The sequence below is a fragment of the Benincasa hispida genome, chromosome 9 (assembly GCF_009727055.1).
Source record: "Benincasa hispida cultivar B227 chromosome 9, ASM972705v1, whole genome shotgun sequence".
NCBI lineage: Eukaryota > Viridiplantae > Streptophyta > Magnoliopsida > Cucurbitales > Cucurbitaceae > Benincasa > Benincasa hispida.
The window spans coordinates 80,186,389-80,204,316 of NC_052357.1; positions in this window are offsets into that span (position 1 = coordinate 80,186,389).

Here is a 17,928-nt window from a genome sequence, read left to right on the forward strand (position 1 = left end):
ATTTTCTCTCGCACTTCCAGATGGCAATAGAAAATTGGCTGTGAAAATAAGGATTATAGAGATACTAGAGTTCTTGGCCCAAGATCAATGGCTTGGTAAGTTGTTTTCTTCTTCAGAAATAGTGAAGGAAAATAAGCATCAAATTGTAGAGACTGGGAATTTGATGAAGATCCTATTGGAGCAGAAGAATGGGCCAATTGAAAATAGAGTTTGTTGGAGGCTACCATTTAATGCATCAAACGCCAACCAAAGAAAACGTGGAAGCGGCATCACGTTTTGCTAAGGCCGGTTAGATGGTCATTTTCGGTTAGGTTTTATTTGGTTTGGTGTTGGATTTATGATCAGGTACTCTCATTTACCCTCAATAATAATCATAATGATTTTTTTTTTTTAATGTTTAAACATATATATAGAAGAAGCATTTGAGAATAGTATCATATAATCTAAGGATATAAGTTGCAAATATCAAGATATATATTAGAAGCTTCTATAAAAAGGGTAGAAATATGAAATATTATGAGAAGTTTCCATTTATTAATTAATTTTGAGAGGGGCTTAACTTCAGGAGAAATTTTATGTTCTTCATTTGACTTATCACCGGAATGGTAAGCGTAAAGATCCTCTCATTATGAAAATTAATAATGATGAACAATAACTGCATTATATATATAAAAGGACACAATGACCATGTTTTATAGAATTGGAAAATGGCTTTTGAAATAGCCACATACAAGGTGACTTACATGGTGATTATATCCTGTTGGTATGTCTCTATAATATACTTTGCTAAAAAGGTTGATCTAAAATTAGAAGATATTTTTATCCAAAATTGAGAAGTAAAATTTAATTAATTGGGTAGAATAAATTAATAACAACCCAAATAAATTAAGGATATATTAAATGGTGAGGATACCATTTATACATAAAGATCCTCCTATTTTGATTTAGTAAAGATCTCCCTTAGATATGATACAAAATGGATCTTGTTCTATAGTTGATAAGAGATTTCTCCATGAACAATATGAATTGGAGTTTGAAGAAGGGGAAGGAAAAGGAGTCCTCGACCCGCAACTATTCTATCCAACTAATTATCACCAGAATAAATTATAAATTAATACATGAATGGTAAGTTTTATATGTTATGTGGTAAAGGTTATAAATTAATTGTAAGGGTTATAAATTAATGTAAATCATAATCATACTATATATTCTTATTTGAAAATATCAATATAAATGGAAAGATTATAAAACTAGTTGTAAGCGTAACAAATTAATTGGATTTATTGGTTATCAATGAAGTTCCAAAAGGTAGAGTAGTAGATTTTATTCAATTATCCGAAAATAATACATGTTTATATATATATTTTAAACTAAGATTTGAACCTTTTAAATTTATCTCAAACTTGTCAGAGACTTTATTTGTTCTCTTTTACTATATACACAATTTCAACATTGATTAAGTTACAAAATTAGAACTAATAATTTGAAAATGATTTTCATACTGTAATAATCCCTAAATTATTTAAGAAAGTAAAAGAGGATAACACTACTTACTTGAAAATGTAGAGATATTCCTTGAATCATGTACCTCCAATAATTGTTCATCTGACTGTTCCTAATACATTTTCCTTATCAAGCCTGGCACCTTTTTGGTTGTTACAAAATTAATAGATATCATGTCAAAGTTTGAAATATGGAAAGATTTTTTTTCTTATTCAAGAAAAAAAAAGTATAAAACAAATATAGTTTCTAACAAAAATAAAAAAAATAAAAAAGAAAAGTTGCGATCTATAAGGGCTATAAATTAATGTAAATCATAAGCATACCATATATGCTTATTTTAAAATATCAATATAAATGAAATGGTTATAAAATTAATGGTAATAAATTAATATAAATCATAACATTAATACAAAATACAAAATAACCTTTAACTTGTAAATCGTAATACTGTATTTTGTAGTAGTGTTATGATTTGCATTAATTTATTACCATTAATTTTATAATCTTTCCATTTATACTGATATTTTAAAATAAGCATATATTATATGCTTATGATTTATATTAATTTATAGCTCTTATAAATCAAACACGTTGAATTTTAAGATCGTAACTTTTCTTCTTCTTTTTCTTTTCTCTTTTTTTTACTTTTGTCAGAAGCCATATTTGTTCTATAATTTTTTCTGACTTGAATAAGAAAAAAAACTCTCCATATTTCAAATTTTGACATGATATCTAGTTAATTTTGTAACAGCCAAAGGTGCAAGGCTTGATAGGGAAAATGTACTAGGAACAGTAAGATGAACAATTATTAGAGGTACATGATTCAAGGAATATTTAGTAATGTCATCCTCTTTCATTACTCTCTTTCATAATTTAGGGATTATTTTCTTGCACGTTTCCTTTCTTGAATTTTTTGGTTGCCTTTATAGAGCTTACTAAAAGCTAAACTTATTTAGAACTATTGCATTATTACAATATGAAAATCATTTTCAAATTATTAATTCTAATTTGTAACTTAATCAATGATGAAATCGTGGATACAGTAGAAGAGAACAAATAAAGTCTGACAAGTTTGAGATGAATTTAAAAGGTTCAAATCTTAGTTCAAACCATATATATAAACATGTACTATTTTCGGATAATTGAATAAAATCTATTACTCTACCTTTTGGAACTTCATCAACAATCAATAAATCCAATTAATTTGTTACGCTTACAATTAGTTGTATAACCTTTCAATTTATATTGATATTTTCAAATAAGAATATATGGTATGCTTACGATTTACATTAATTTATAACTCTTACAATTAATTTATATAACCTTTACCACATAACAAATAAAACTTACCATTTATGTATTAATTTATAATTTATTCTGGTGATAGTTAGCTAGGTAGAATAGTTGGGGGTTGAGGACTCCTTCTCCTTCCCCTTCTTCAAACTCCGATTCGTATTGTTCATAGAGAAATCTCTTATCAACAATAGAACAAGATCCATTTTGTATCATATCTAAGAGAGGTACTAAGTCAAAATAGGAGGATCTTTATGTATAAATGGTATGCTTACTATTTGATATATCCTTAATTTATGGATTTGTGAAAGCAATTAAGAATTTATTTTGTGCAGGTACAGGTTGATTGTCTTTGTTTTAGGGACATGTCGTTTTTAACTTTTTGATCGACATTAAAAATAGATTGGACAATGGCATTTAAAAAAGCAGATAATAATTGAAAAAACGGACAATAATTCTAGACTTTAATATCGGTTTAAAATTGAAGCCCGGAATTCTAGTGTAAGGATTGAAAAGTTTTCTAGTAAAAGAAGTTCTTGCGTAAAATTTTCCTTAAAATTGAAAATTGGGGTAAATTCGATAAATTCTAATTCATATGAGAAATTAAACTAACTTAAACTTATGGGAAAAAAGTTGAGTTGAAATTGGGTAAAAAAAGAGAAATTATATTAAGTTTAAGGACAAAAAAAATATAATTGGGAAAACGGAGGGAAAAAAGTTACTGATTTTTCAATAAGCTAATTTCCTAACAAGAAGCTTACTAGAAAATTTCGATTAGCTTGAGTTTAAGTTTAAAGAAATAGGGTTGGCAAGCAAGATTTCTTGAAGCTTTCCTTAAAAAAATCGAAAAAATCAAAGTCAAAGTAAACCCTATCAGCCTTTTTCATAAAGTTGATTTTGAATTTGACTTTGATTTTTAAAAAATAAAGTCCAAGGAATCTTGCCAACTCAATTTCTTTAAACTGAAACTTAATTAAATGAAATATCCCTGTAAGCTTCCTACTTGAAATTTTCCAGTAATTTTTTCCTTCTTTTTAAATTTAAACCAATACCATTGTTTTAAACTTAAATTTAGTTAGTTTAAATTAACCAATTTCAATTACGTAAGCTTCTAACTAATTTCAATTCCAATTAAATTTACAGAATTCCCTGTAAGGGATAGTTTTAGTTTTTTTTTTTTCTAATTTTTTTATTATTTTATTTACCATTTTTAGTTTTGGGTTAGAGAAAAAACTCCCATGCATTTTTAGTAACAATTGAAATTTACGAAAATTTCCCAATTTCTCCCTTTTCCAATTCTTACGGGAATTTTCAATCTGGTAAGGAGAGAGTTTTTTAGATTTTTTTTAAATTTTTTATTTACTATTATTAGTTTTGAGTCGAAAAAAATCCAATTCTCACGAAAATGTAAGAAATGAAATTTATTGAATTTCTCCCGATTTTTAATTTTTAAGGAAAATTTCATGTAACAACTTTTCTTATCATAAAATTTCAATTCTTACCAAAAATCACAATGAAATTCGTTTTTTTCAATTTTTTTTTTTAAAATAACAAGTCTACCACAAATATTGGTTGAAACTTATAATAAAATATGGAGTGAAACAAAATGAAAAAATGAAGTTTAAAGTTTAGAATTGAAATTTATAGAGTAACTTAAATTAAAACGTGATTTTATATTTTAGATTTTTCGGGTGAGAATCAAAAGAAACTGAAAAAAATAAATGTAAAATCAAATGGTTTTCAGATTTAAATTTTTGTTTGTAACTAAAAATATAAAATTCAAATCTTTTCTAAAAAAATTAAAAAAACTATAATTTTTTTTAAGTACAACAAATATGGATAGGAGAGATTCAATCTTCAATATAAAAATGTTAACATTAAGCTTCAAATCAAAGCTATAATTTAGCTGGAAGAATGATTTTTTTTTTTTTTTCCTTCTCTTTGTCAAACTCCGAAGATTTTCTTTTCTATCCCTTTTGAGTCTACGTCCACCTCTCCTTCCTCTTCCTCCAAACGACGACTCCTGTTGCAGACCCATCAGCGTGAACGGAATTCGACCATGACAGTGGTGACCCAAATGACAGTCACCTCCTGGGAGCCCTACAGCGAATTGTCAGATTGGCCACCTCCGGCGAATAGTTCGGTCGCTTCTCCCGTTTAAGGTGAGGTTTAATCATTTAGTCTGTGATATTTGTGTCAAAAAAAATTTAGACATATGTTTATTTGGGATTTTAAATATTTTTCTTAAAAATAACCTTTCGAAATAGAATAGTCTGCTGAGTGAAGTGTTTTGTTTGGGTCTTAATAAATATGAACGATCCAAATGAAAGGAGTGTTGGAAGCAAAATTGTTTAGCGATGACAAAAGAATTCATTAAGTTGATGAATATGTTCGAAAAAATTTAACTAAATGAAAAATATGATTTTTTAAGAATCTCACATTGCTTAAATTATCAAATGGGAGTCCTTCATATAACTTCCCCTCTAGTTTTGGGTTTGGGCCCCAAAGGTTACCCATATTTTAAAGAGGGTGAGGAGATAGGCGAATGGAGATTGGTCATCTTTCAATGTGTGTCGCCGCCGTCTAGTCAGATTAGGTGAAAATAATTTTTTTGAAAAATAATAAAATAAAATTATTTTTATTCTATTCCACTTAATTTCTCTTTTTCTTCAAACATGCCTGTCAAAAGTTCCTCTCTTTCTCTTTGTTTTCAAGTGTCTTCTCTTCTCTTGGTTCCATAATTCAAAATGTAGAAAAGGTGTGAGTTTTCCAACAGGTTCCAATGCAATTCTATTTAAGACAATATTATATGGATTGTTTTATCCTAGAGACGGTGTGACCATTGTTGAACTGCTTACAAAAGGGGCAGAGTTGCGAAACGTCTTAAAAGAGAACAGTCTTAGAGAGAACAAGCTCCGCGACTCAGCCTGTAACAGTTTTCTCTTCTTTAGGTTCACTTCCGTCATTCAAGTCCTTTGACCGCAGTTATCTTATGTCCACCAAAGATAGTTGTTCCTACAAAATCAAAAAATCGAATTGTAAAGATGAAGAGAATGTGGTAAGTTACCACAACAACAACATGAAGAAAGTTAGGTTAATAAATTCACCCTCGTTTCCTCTACTCGTGTAAACCCCGAACTCTAGGTTCCTAGATAAGCATGTTTAGCCAAAGGAATGTTATATTATATATTTTCTTTCTTATTTTTATTAAAGTAGTAATTCATGGTTATTTATAGGAAATATGATGGAAGGGAAGGAAAAACATATTAGGTGGGGGTAACGTGGCGGTTAATCCTTGAACTTGGGAGGCGGTGGGAAGTGTTTTTTGGAAGAAGAACTTCAAAAACTTGGTTTCGGCAGTTAACATGAAAAATTTTAGTGAATTCGGTGCCATTCGAAAACTGAGAGAATCTAGGTTGAGAGATTATCTTGTCAGAGGAGGATTTCAGGAGGAGAAGAACAAGGAGTGAAGAAAATAAAGAGAAGGTAGAATCTCGGATTTAAGCAAGGCCGAGGTGAAGATTGGAAGTTCCAAGCCAAATTATAAGGAATTTTGGGCTGAAATTTTAAGGGAATTAGTGCATAAGTAGACAGTTGCTTGTGAAGAATAAGCAAGCAGTTCATCATGGAGAATTATAGCGAGATGTGGGCATGAGGATCTCACTGATTTTGTAAGGAGGATCTCGCTCTAGGGAGAAATCTCGCTAGGAATTGGGCTGAGTATCGCTGGTAAGGCCAAGAAGAGCTAGGGGAAGCGTATAAACCATTAAGAGCCTGACAAACGGTGAGTGACTAAGTAAACGTAAGGTTTCCAATACTCATGTATATATGATCAAGTAAAGCACAGTGACATTAATGATGAATTTATACTTCCTCAAGCAACAAATGGTTGGATAATAACTTAATGCATATTTTCCGGCTTGTATATGTGTAACACAGGCCAAGGTATGCCGTGCAACCATTACAAAAGCTATGTTTCTGCTTTTGATATATGCTTCCTAGGGGAAGGCTTTGAGAGAATGAGTTTGTGTGTAAATACTAGGCAATGGAACTTAATTTGATGTTACAAAATACACATTTGATACCGAAGGAAGTTTGAGAAGGTATCTAACCAATTTGGTACCGAAGGACATTTTAGAAGGTACCTGGCCAATTTGATATCGAAGGACATTTGAGAAGGTATCTGGCCAATTTGATACCGAAGGACATATGAGAAGGTATCATAGTAGCTCGATACTGAAGGACAAATTTGAGAAGGTATTTGAGCAAAAGTACCTAAAATATGATGGTACTTAGTATGGCCACGTGCACATAGGCAGTTATGATCGAGAGACCGAAGTATGGGTCTCTTGGCCAGTAATAAACATTTGGGAGCTAGAGCGTTTAGGCTCGTTCTCAACTAGAGAATAATAATATTTAATGATGTCTGAGAATGGTTTAAAGCTATATCTAGAGATAATTGCTTGAGTTTACTCATTGGTATATTTACATGTTTATAGTAGCGCTATGCTTATTGCTTTACGATTCTATAGTCACTCACTGACCTTTTAGCTCACAAGATTTCTGTGTTTTTCCTTTTCAGATAGCGGTTAGTTTCCTCAAGATTGATCATGCTGTTGCTTGCCACCGAAAGACTCGGCTTATTAAAAGACTTAGGTTAATGATCTGTTTATGTACACATGTTTTGAGAGGGACTAGGGCTTCTGTAGGAATGTTTGGGTCACCTGTGAATATTTTTTCTATAAATGTAATGTCTTGGTTGTATGCATGTATTTATGGAATCTTTGTAGAACCTTAAGGGAGGTTTGTTGTTTGCGTATATTACTAATGTCTCAAACAGGTTGGTATTTAGATTAGAAGGCTTAGGTGGTGAGTGCGAGCAGTAGGGCTAGTAACTACCACGGTCATATCCTCTTCCAGAATAAAAGGGTAATCTGGGAGGGGGTGTGACAAGTTGGTATCAGAGCATAAGGTTTTGGGAATGAGAGGGAAGTGTATGCATAAGTCTAAGTCCTTAAGTGTGAGTCCTTAACTGTGTACATTGTATTAGGTGAAATGTCGAGGCAACATGGCAGACAGGTGGCAGGAACACTCACCCTATTAATAGAAGCCCGGAGGTTGGAGAGAACCCACCGGGTGGCAAAAAGAAGGTGAATGATCGAGTGGGTCAGGAAATGATGTCTGAGGGAGAGTCTAGTACCCCTCAGGCAAGGGCAGATTCTCAGCTAGAAGATGTAGTTTTTGACAGGATAGTATAGAGGTTAGCAGCCAGTGTGGACTCTGTACGAGCCAACCCCAAAAAAGAAATATAATATTGAGAGGTTTAAAGCCTTAGGGGCTGTGGCTGTTGAAGGTACAATAGATCCGGCTGAAGCTGAGTTATGGCTTGATGTAATTGAAAAATGTTTCAATGTTATAAGTTGTCCAGAGGACAGGAAAGTAGGGCTAGCCACCTTTCTACTACAGGAAAGAGTAGAGAAATGGTGGAAAGTGATATCCGCCAGATGAGCCAGTACAGATGTGATGTTATGACTTGAGTTCAGGAAGGCCTTTGAAAACAAGTATTACCCCAGCTCGTTCCGGGATGCAAAAAGGGATGAGTTCCTCATATTAACACAGGGAACGATGTCAGTGGCGGAATATGAGTAGAAATTTACAGAGTTATCATAGTATACTCTGTCAATTTTTGCTAAGGAAAGAGATAGATGCAGGAAATTTGAACAAGGTTTGTGGAAGGAAATTAGAACTCCGGTGACGTCTACGGTTAATTGGCTAGATTTTAACCAATTAGTAGAAACAGCAACACGAGTCGAGCGGAGTTTGTCAGATGTTGAGCAGCTACCAAGAGGCAGTGAGGCCATAGTAGGGCCTAGAGACAGGGGATTCTGATCTTCAGTTGCAACCCAGACTAGTGGAAGCCATTTCAGGGGAACCAGTTGGTAGGGATCCAAGAAAAGGAAAACGAACCCTCGGCCAGTGAAATTAACCGACCAGAGATGCCATGAGCTGGTGAGTCAATAGCCAACACAGACAAGAGACCGACGTGCCCTAGTTGTGGCAAGAGGCATTTTGAGGCATGCTATAGTGGCAAAGGTGCATGTTTCCAGTGTGGACAAACAGGGCATTTCAAGAGGGACTGTCCCCAGATGAACAGGGACGTCCCAACAGCACAACAGCCGACCTCCTAGACAGTTAACCAACCAAAGAGTGCTGGAAATCGAGGCGAAGGGTCAAGTGGTGTCAAGCAAAAGAATGTCGTAGGTCAACCCCAGCAGTAAGGGCAAGTGTATACCGTGATACACCAGGAGGCAGCGGAGTCTCCAGATGTTGTGACCGGTAATGTTATGTTATGTGGGCAGTCTGCTTATGTTTTATTTGATCCTGGTGCTACACATTCATTTATATCTAGCATGTATACACCTAATATAAATAGGTTGGTTGAACCTATGCCTGAAGAGTTATTTATCTCTACCCCTTTGGGGGATGTGAAAGTAGTAGATAGATGCTATAATCATTGTGAGGTACTGATCAATAGTCAGAACTTCTATGCTGATTTACTTCCCTTAGAACTGTTGGAGTTTGATGCTATCCTGGAGATGGATTTTCTAAGTAAGTATCATGCTTTAGTAGACTGTTACAAGAAGAAGGTAGTGCTCAGAAAATCAAATGGCTAGGATACAATATTGACAGCAAGCAAACGATTAGTCGCGAGGAATTTGATATCGGCAGTGAAAGCTCGGAAGTTGTTGAGCAAGGGATGTAAAGCCTATCTGGCTCATGTAGTGGTTGCTCAAGGGAAAAATATGAACCCAGAAGATGTCCCAGTGGTAAATAGGTTTCGGGATGTATTTCCTGAAGAACTATCGGGATTACCACCCGACAGGGAGGTGGAGTTTACTATTGACTTAATTCCAGGATCATCTCCTATATCACAGGCACCGTATAGAATGGCGCCAGTCGAGTTGAAAGAATTAAAGGTTCAGTTGTAAGAGTTAATTGACAAGGGATACATTCGACCTAGTGTATCGCCTTGGGGAGCTCTGGTATTATTTATGAGGAAGAAGGATGGTACATTTAGATTATGTATTGACTATAGGCAGCTGAATAAGGTAACATTAAGAACAAATATTCGTTACCATGCATTGATGATTTATTTGATCAGTTAAGAGAAGCCACGGTATTTTCAAAGATAGACTTGAGATCGGGTATCATCAACTGAAAGTGAGGGAAGTCGGTATTCCTAAAACCGAATTTAGAACGAGATATGGACATTATGAATTCTTAATAATGTCATTTGGATTGACAAATTCCCCTACAGTATTCATGGATCTCATGAACAGGATATTTCATCCCTACTTGGACCAGTTCGTGATAGTATTCATTGATGATATACTGGTGTATTCTGGTAGTAGGGAGGATCATATTACCCACCTGAGGATAGTATTGCAGACATTGCGAGATAGGCAGTTGTATGTTAAATTCAGTAAATGCGATTTTTTGTTAGATCGGGTAGTATTTCTTGGGCATGTTGTTTCAGCAGAGGGCATTAGTGTAGATACCCAGAAGACGGAAGCAATAGTTAATTGGGAACGACCCACAATCGTTTCAGAAATACGCAGTTTCCTAGGGTTAGCAGGTTATTATCGGAGGTTTATGGAGGGTTTCTCTAAGATAGCTCTTAACTTGACCAAGAAAAGCGTGAGGTTTGAATGGTCATTGGAGTGTGAACATAGTTTCTAGGAGTTGAAACGGAAGCTAGTATCAACATCAATGCTTACCTTGCCTATTCCAGGTAAGGAATTTGAGATTTATTGCGACGCATCCTGACAAGGATTGGGATGTGTGTTGATGCAGAATGGGAAGGTGATTGCATATGCCTCTCGTCAACTTAAGAAACACGAGGGCATTTATCCCACACATGATTTGGAGTTGGCAGCAGTTGTTTTGGCTCTGAAGTTATGAAGACATTACCTATTTGGAGAGCACTGCAGGATATTTACAGATTAAAAAAGCTTAAAATATATCTTTGATCAAAAGGAGTTGAATCTAAGACAACGAAGATGGATTGAATTGATTAAAGATTACGACTGTTCCATCGAGTACCACCCTGGTAAGGCTAATGTTGTAGCAGATGCACTAAGTAAGAAATCCTCAGGACCCAAGGCCGTTATTGGTTCAATAAGAGGTATGCTATTGCAGGAGTTCAGGAATTCTAGAACTGCCTTATCAGTGGAATCGTTAGGAGGAATGATAGCAACTTTCCAGATAAGACCTACCTTAGTAGAAAACCTTAAGCAAGATCAGTTGGAAGACCCTGATCTTCAGAAGATTGTTGATGATGTAAGTAAGGGTATCAGGGGTGAATTTCAACTAAGAGCAAACAATGTGCTAGAAAATGAGGGGAGAATGTATGTGCCTAATAAGCTACAGCTTAAACAAGCCATTCTAGAGGAAGCACATAGTTTCGCTTATGCTATGCATCCAGATAACACCAAGATGTATAGAACTTTGAAGAAATCTTACTGGTGGCCTGGGATGAAGAGAGACATAGCAGAATATGTGGACCGATACATAATTTGTCAACAAGTAAAACCTGAGAGACAAAGACCAGCAAGATCACTCAATCCACTTCCAGTGCCTGAGTGGAAGTGGGAGCATGTGACAATGGACTTTCTATTTGGATTGCCTAAGACACCCTCAGGATTTGATGGCATTTAGGTAATAGTCAATAGACGAACTAAGACGGCCAAGTTCATACCAGTAAAAGTTACTTTTACACTAGACCGTCTAGCTAAGATTTATATGGATAGGATAATCAGTCAATATGGAGCCCCAGTGTCGATAGTGTCGGATCGGGACTTGAGGTTCACTTCAAATTTTTGGCCTAGTTTACAGAAGGCTATGGGCACTAAATTGCATTTCAGTATGGCTTTTCATCCGCAAACAGATGGACAGTCGGAAACAACTATACAGACACTGGAAGATATGTTAAGAGCTTGTGTACTACAATTCAAAGGAAGTTAGAATACACACCTATCGTTGATTGAATTTTCCTACAACAATAGCTACCATTCTAGTATCGGAATGGCTCCCTATGAAGTATTGTACGGCCGACTTTGTAGGACCCTAGTATGCTGGAATGAAGTCGGAAAATGACAATTATTGGGTCCAGAATTAGTTCAACAAACAACAGAGAATGTGAAACTTATCAGGGATAATCTTAAGGCAGCCCGCGATAGACAAAAAAGCTATGCTGATAAGCGATGAAGAGAACTAGAATTTGAAGTTGGAGAACGGGTATTTCTTTGGCTGTCCCTATGGAAAGGAATTCTCCAATTTGGGAGAAAATGGAAGTTAAGTCCATATTACATTGAACCATATGAAATTGTGGAACGGGTTGGTCCAGCAGTTTATAGGTTGCAATTACCGGTGGAGCTAGCTCATATTCATGACGTATTTCATGTGTCAATGCTAAGGAAATACGTGCCTGATCCTATGCCATACTAGTAACACAACCGGTACAGCTCAGAGAAGAGTTATCTTACGAGGAGGAAGCCATCGAGATCTTGGACAGGAAAGACCAGGTACTCAGAAATAAGACGATTCCTTGGGTGAAGGTGCTATGGCGTAATCATGGAATCGAGGAAGCTACCTGGGAACCTGAAGAGCAAATGAGGAAGACATATCCTCAACTTTTCAAATGACATATCAGGTAAATTTCGAGGACGAAATTTCTTTTAAGGAGGGGATGATTGTAAACCCCGAACTCTAGGTTCCTAGATAAGCATGTTTAGCTAAAGGAATGTTATATTATATATTTTCTTTCTTATTTTTATTAAAGTAGTAATTCATGGTTATTTATAGGAAATATGATGGAAGGGAAGGAAAAACATATTAGGTGAGAATAACGTGGCGGTTAATCCTTGAACTTGGGAGGAGATGGGAAATATTTTTTGGAAGAAGAACTTCAAAAGCTTAGTTTTGGCAGTTGACATGAAAAAATTTAGTGAATTCAGTGCCATTCGAAAACTGAGAGAATCTAGGTTGCGAGATTGTCTTGCCGGAGGAGGATTTTAGGAGGAGAAGAACAAGGGTGAAGAAAATAAAGAGAAGGTAGAATCTTGGATTTAAGTAGGGCCGAGGTGAAGATTGGAAGTTCCAAGTCAAACTATAAGGAATTTTGGGCTGAAATTTTAAGGGAATTGGTGCATAAGCAGACAGCTGCTTGTGAAGAACAAGCAAGCAGTTCATCGTGGAGAATTATAGCGAGATGTGGGCATGAGGATTTCGCTTATAAAGGAAATCTCGCTGATTTTTAAGGAGGATCTCACTCAAAGGGGAAATCTCGCTAGGATTTGGGCTGAGTATCGCTGGTAAGGCCAAGAAGAGCTAGAGGAAACGTATAAATCATAAGAGCCTGACTAACAGTGAGTGACTAAGTAAACTTAAGGTTTCCAATACTCATGCATATATGATCAAGTAAAGCACAATGACATTAATGATGAATTTATACTTCCTCAAGCAACAAATGGTTGGAGAATAACTTAACGCATATTTCCCGGCTTGTATGTGTGTAACACAGGCCAAGGTATGTCGTGCAACCATTACGAAAGATATGTTTCTGCTTTTGATAGGTTGGTATTTAGATTAGAAGGCTTAGGTGGTGAGTGCTGACAGTAGGGCTAGTAACTACCACGGTCATATCCTCTTCCAAAATAAAAGGGTAATCTGGGAGTGGGGTGTGACAGCTCGACGGTCCTATTCTCGTCGATGTCCACAAGAATTCCACCTTATCGCACGTCAACACTCTCATGAGCCTCGAATTGGGCAGCGCCATGTGCATTTTTATTCTTAAGCTCGATGGTACCGCCATTAGTACATGCATTTTTCTAATGTTCTTTCTTTTTCTTTGTCTAGCATCTTCACAAACACTTTGTTGTACTAACAACTTGAACTCAGTTCACCATCTTGTTCTTCCTTTAGATGTGTCGATCATGAATTCCGCCACTGAAAGGCTTAAAGCTGGTTAGAAACTAAGTTAGATATATAATGGTTAGTACATTCCTAGATTATTTCCAATATATGAATTTCTAATTTCTAGATATATGCAGTTCTAAGTACATGTAATTGTTCAAATACATGAATGGTGAAGGATGTGTATACATGTTCTTCATTTATTTTGTGTCTTATAGGAATATCTCTTGAGTATTTAATCATTGCCCTCATTTGTAATTAAGTAAAAATCAAAACAATTGAAGCAAATTGAAGTTATAAAGAAATTGAGTTTCAAGAGAATAATATTCTTCTTCTTTGTGCATTCCTGAGTTTTGTAAGAACAGTTTCTTCTCAAGTTTATGAGATCTAGGGTGTGTTTGGGAGTAATTTTGATATTCCTCTAAAATAATCATGTTTAGTAGAAAAATAAATTTGATTTTTGAAAAATAAAAAATCACTTTAAATTGATTTTTCAACCAAGTGATTTTTTTTTTTTTTTTTTTTTTTTTTTTGAGGAATCACCTCCAACATTTTTCTCATACTATTGAAATTTTGGAAAACCCATATTGCCACAAATTTAAGAACAACTAAAATTATTAAAAATAAATTAATAGAATTAGATATTCAGTATAATTATTTTAAAATAAAATTTCTAATATAAAATACCCTTTTAGTAATTTGGTAATTTTAAAATCACTTTTAGAACCAAACATGTAACAACCCGACTTTTTAAGACAACTAGAAAGGGGATCGTTACTACATATATGAATAAATATTTACATTTGAGGGAAAAAAATAAAAATAACAGGATTTTGGATAAAGAATCTAGTTGGACTTTAACTCAAGATTTCAAATTGTTTAACCGGGGTACTGCTTAGAAAATATTAAATGAAAAAGAAATCTCTAATCCCTAGACCCAGTCAAGGAAGGTTCATGAAAAGAAAACTATAATAAAAAAAAAAACATAGGAAGACATATAAATTCAAATGCGGCAATGTTCCTAGTTCCTTTGGCACCGTCACAGATTTCTCTTGTCAGTTGCCCGAGTATCCTTGTCCTTACCTGAAAAACATATAAAGATAAAAGGGTGAGTATAAAATACTCAGTAAATGATCCCAGTACCCATTACTGGGATCAGGCTATGCATTCACAACTAGAGAATATTTGGGCCAGTGGGTCAAACAATTATAACGGCTTCTAAAAGAAAAACCAAAGGAACAACTTATCATGCCTCGGCATCCATGTCTAGTGGGTTGATGTCACACCGTCAAAACATAGAAATAAACATGAATGTGAACTTGTCAATTCACAAAATCGTAACATGCAAATGAACCCGTAGGCTCACGCATGTCCAGTGGCCTAAAGGCACACCATCTAAGACATGAAACTAGACCCATCGGTCCCTTGAAATAAAACATGCATAAAGGCGAGACAGTAAATTGCTCCGGTTGATCTAATCATACATCATATACAAAATTTCAGTACTAATCCCGCCACACAAATTATAACATAACATGGAAGATCAAACATGCTCTTAATACTCACAACTGTCATGCAACAAGTGTACACAAAGACAAAGATCAGACTCCTAAAGACCATTAATTAACTTGATAAATCTAATCTGGGCCGAGGCGTTGGCAATAATACCACTTACCTCAAATTGGTTACAAAAGTCCACACAAATAATCTCTTTAAAAAAAGCCTTGGATAAACTCGAATCAATCCTCTGATATTAACCACAAGTTTAGTTTAGCAACTATGACCTAAGATATTAAGTCCAAGATATAAAAAACACACCGGGGTCTAAATCCAAAGGATAACCAACCACAACTTACCCAAAACTTACCAAACTCCAAAAATTTTCCAACGGAAAGAATGGTCTCTACTTCGGTGAACAATGCATCAAAAAAAAAAATTCAAATCTTGAATTTGAGTTTCAAACTAAAGAAAGATTACCAATTTAACCCAAAATCAAATGGGTAAATTAAACTCCTCAAAATCCAAAGAAAATAGATCTTACACAAAGAGAAAAAAAAAATATCCGAGGTTCTGGCAAGGACCAAGGCAGTGGCGGTCGTGCTGATCGGCGATGTGCGACTTACCGCTGCTGAAGGTTGACGGACAGAACACCGGCTGACGTAATAAAAAACGGTGCCGGCATGAAGATCAACGACGTGCGGTTCGTGGCTAAGCGCGGCGACAAGGACGGATGGATGGGCTTGGCGCAGATGAGGGGCATGGTGACGGCTGACTGGTGCTTGATGCAGAGGGTCTGCAGCAATCTGGGACGCGGCGGCGACTTCACACTAGGCGGCGGCTAAGATTCGTGTACCGAAAGAAAGAAAAAAAAATAGGNATAAAAAGAAGAAAAAGAGAGAGGAAAAAAAAGAGAAAAAAAAACTTTTCTTTTTTTTTTTTCTTTTTTTAATTATTATTTTTTAAAAAAACCCTCAAGTGAGACTTAACCTATTTAAAACAACTTAAACCATTTCTTTTTCTTTCTAAAAATCTGAATATCCAAATCCCTTTTGGATTTAGAATCCCAGATTCAATTGTGGGAAAGATATTTTAAATCAATTATTACAATAAATTGATTTAATTTAATTAACTTCTCCAGAAAATACATGACAAACTCAAAACTCCAAATTTTAATTCGATTTTTCAAATTAAATTAAAATTGAAACAATTAGACATAAGTTGCAAATTTTCCTTTAATCAAATTTAAATTTTAGAATTCTTCTCTGAGCAAATATTTAAATCGAATCGTCCTTTACAGTAATTCGATTTATCCTCCGAAATTTAAAATATTTGTAATCACCACAAAATACAGAGTTTAAATGACGAACAAATTTGGAATGTCGCATTCTTCCCTCCTCAAGGAACTTTCATCCTCGAAAGTTCATTCTTGAAAAAGCTCGGGTTACTAGACCCTCATCTTCTCCTCTCGCTCCCATGTAGCCTCCTCGAACTGGTGATTTTGCCACAATATATTCACAAGAGCTATATTCCTATTGCGTAAAGTCTTCACCTCTCTGGTGAGAATTCGAACAGGCCTCTCCTCATAACTTAAGTTCTCATTCAATTGCAATGGCTCATAAACCACTACATGAGATCAATCTACTATATACTTTCTTAACATGGAGACATGAAAAACTTTGTGAACTGCGGAGAGAGACGGTGGTATTGCTAATCAATAAACCACAGGCCCAATGGGCTCTAAGATCTTGAAAGGCCCAATAAATTGTGGACTTAGCTTCCCATTCCTTCCAAATCTCATAACATCTTTCATGGGTGCCACCTTCAAGAACACTTTATCATTAGTTTCGAACTCTAATTTTTTATGCCTAACATCGGCGTAACTCTTCTATTTGCTCTGAGTTGTTCACATATATGCTCTGGTCTTCTCTATTGCCTCGTTTGTGGTCTGTACTAGCTCAGGTTCTAGCAACTTCCATTCTCCAACCACATCCCAGCATACGGGCAACCTACAACTCTTCCCATAAAAGGCCTCAAACCGCGATATGTGAATAATAGCCTGATAACTATTATTATATGCAAACTCTATCAAATGCAAGTGGGAGTCCCAACTCCCTAAAAACTCTAACGCACAAGCACGTAACATATCCTCCAGTGTCTGGTTTAAACGCTCTGTCTAACCATCCGTCTGTGGGTGAAATGTTGTACTAAAATCCAATTGAGTACCCAACACTGCTTGGAGACTTTCCCAAAAGCTAGATGTAAAGCGAGAGTCTCTGTCCAATACAATGGACACAAGTACTCCATGCAACCACACTACCTCTCTCATGTATATCTGTGCCCACTTACTTATCGAAAAAGTAGACTTCCCTTGAAGGAAATGTGCTAGTTTCATGAGTCTGCCTACTACAACCCAAATCACCGTAAAACCCTTCGCGGTTCATGACAACCCTACAATGAAGTCCATTAACACACTCTCCTACTTCCACTCTGGTATGCTCAAAGGTTGCAACAAGTTTGCTGGCTTTTGTCTCGGGGCCTTCACTTGCTGATACACTAAGCACTTACTAACAAACTCTGCTATCTCCTTTTTCATGTCATTCCACCAGTAACAACGTTTTAGGTCCTGGTACATTTTGGTACTGCCAAGATGTATAAAAA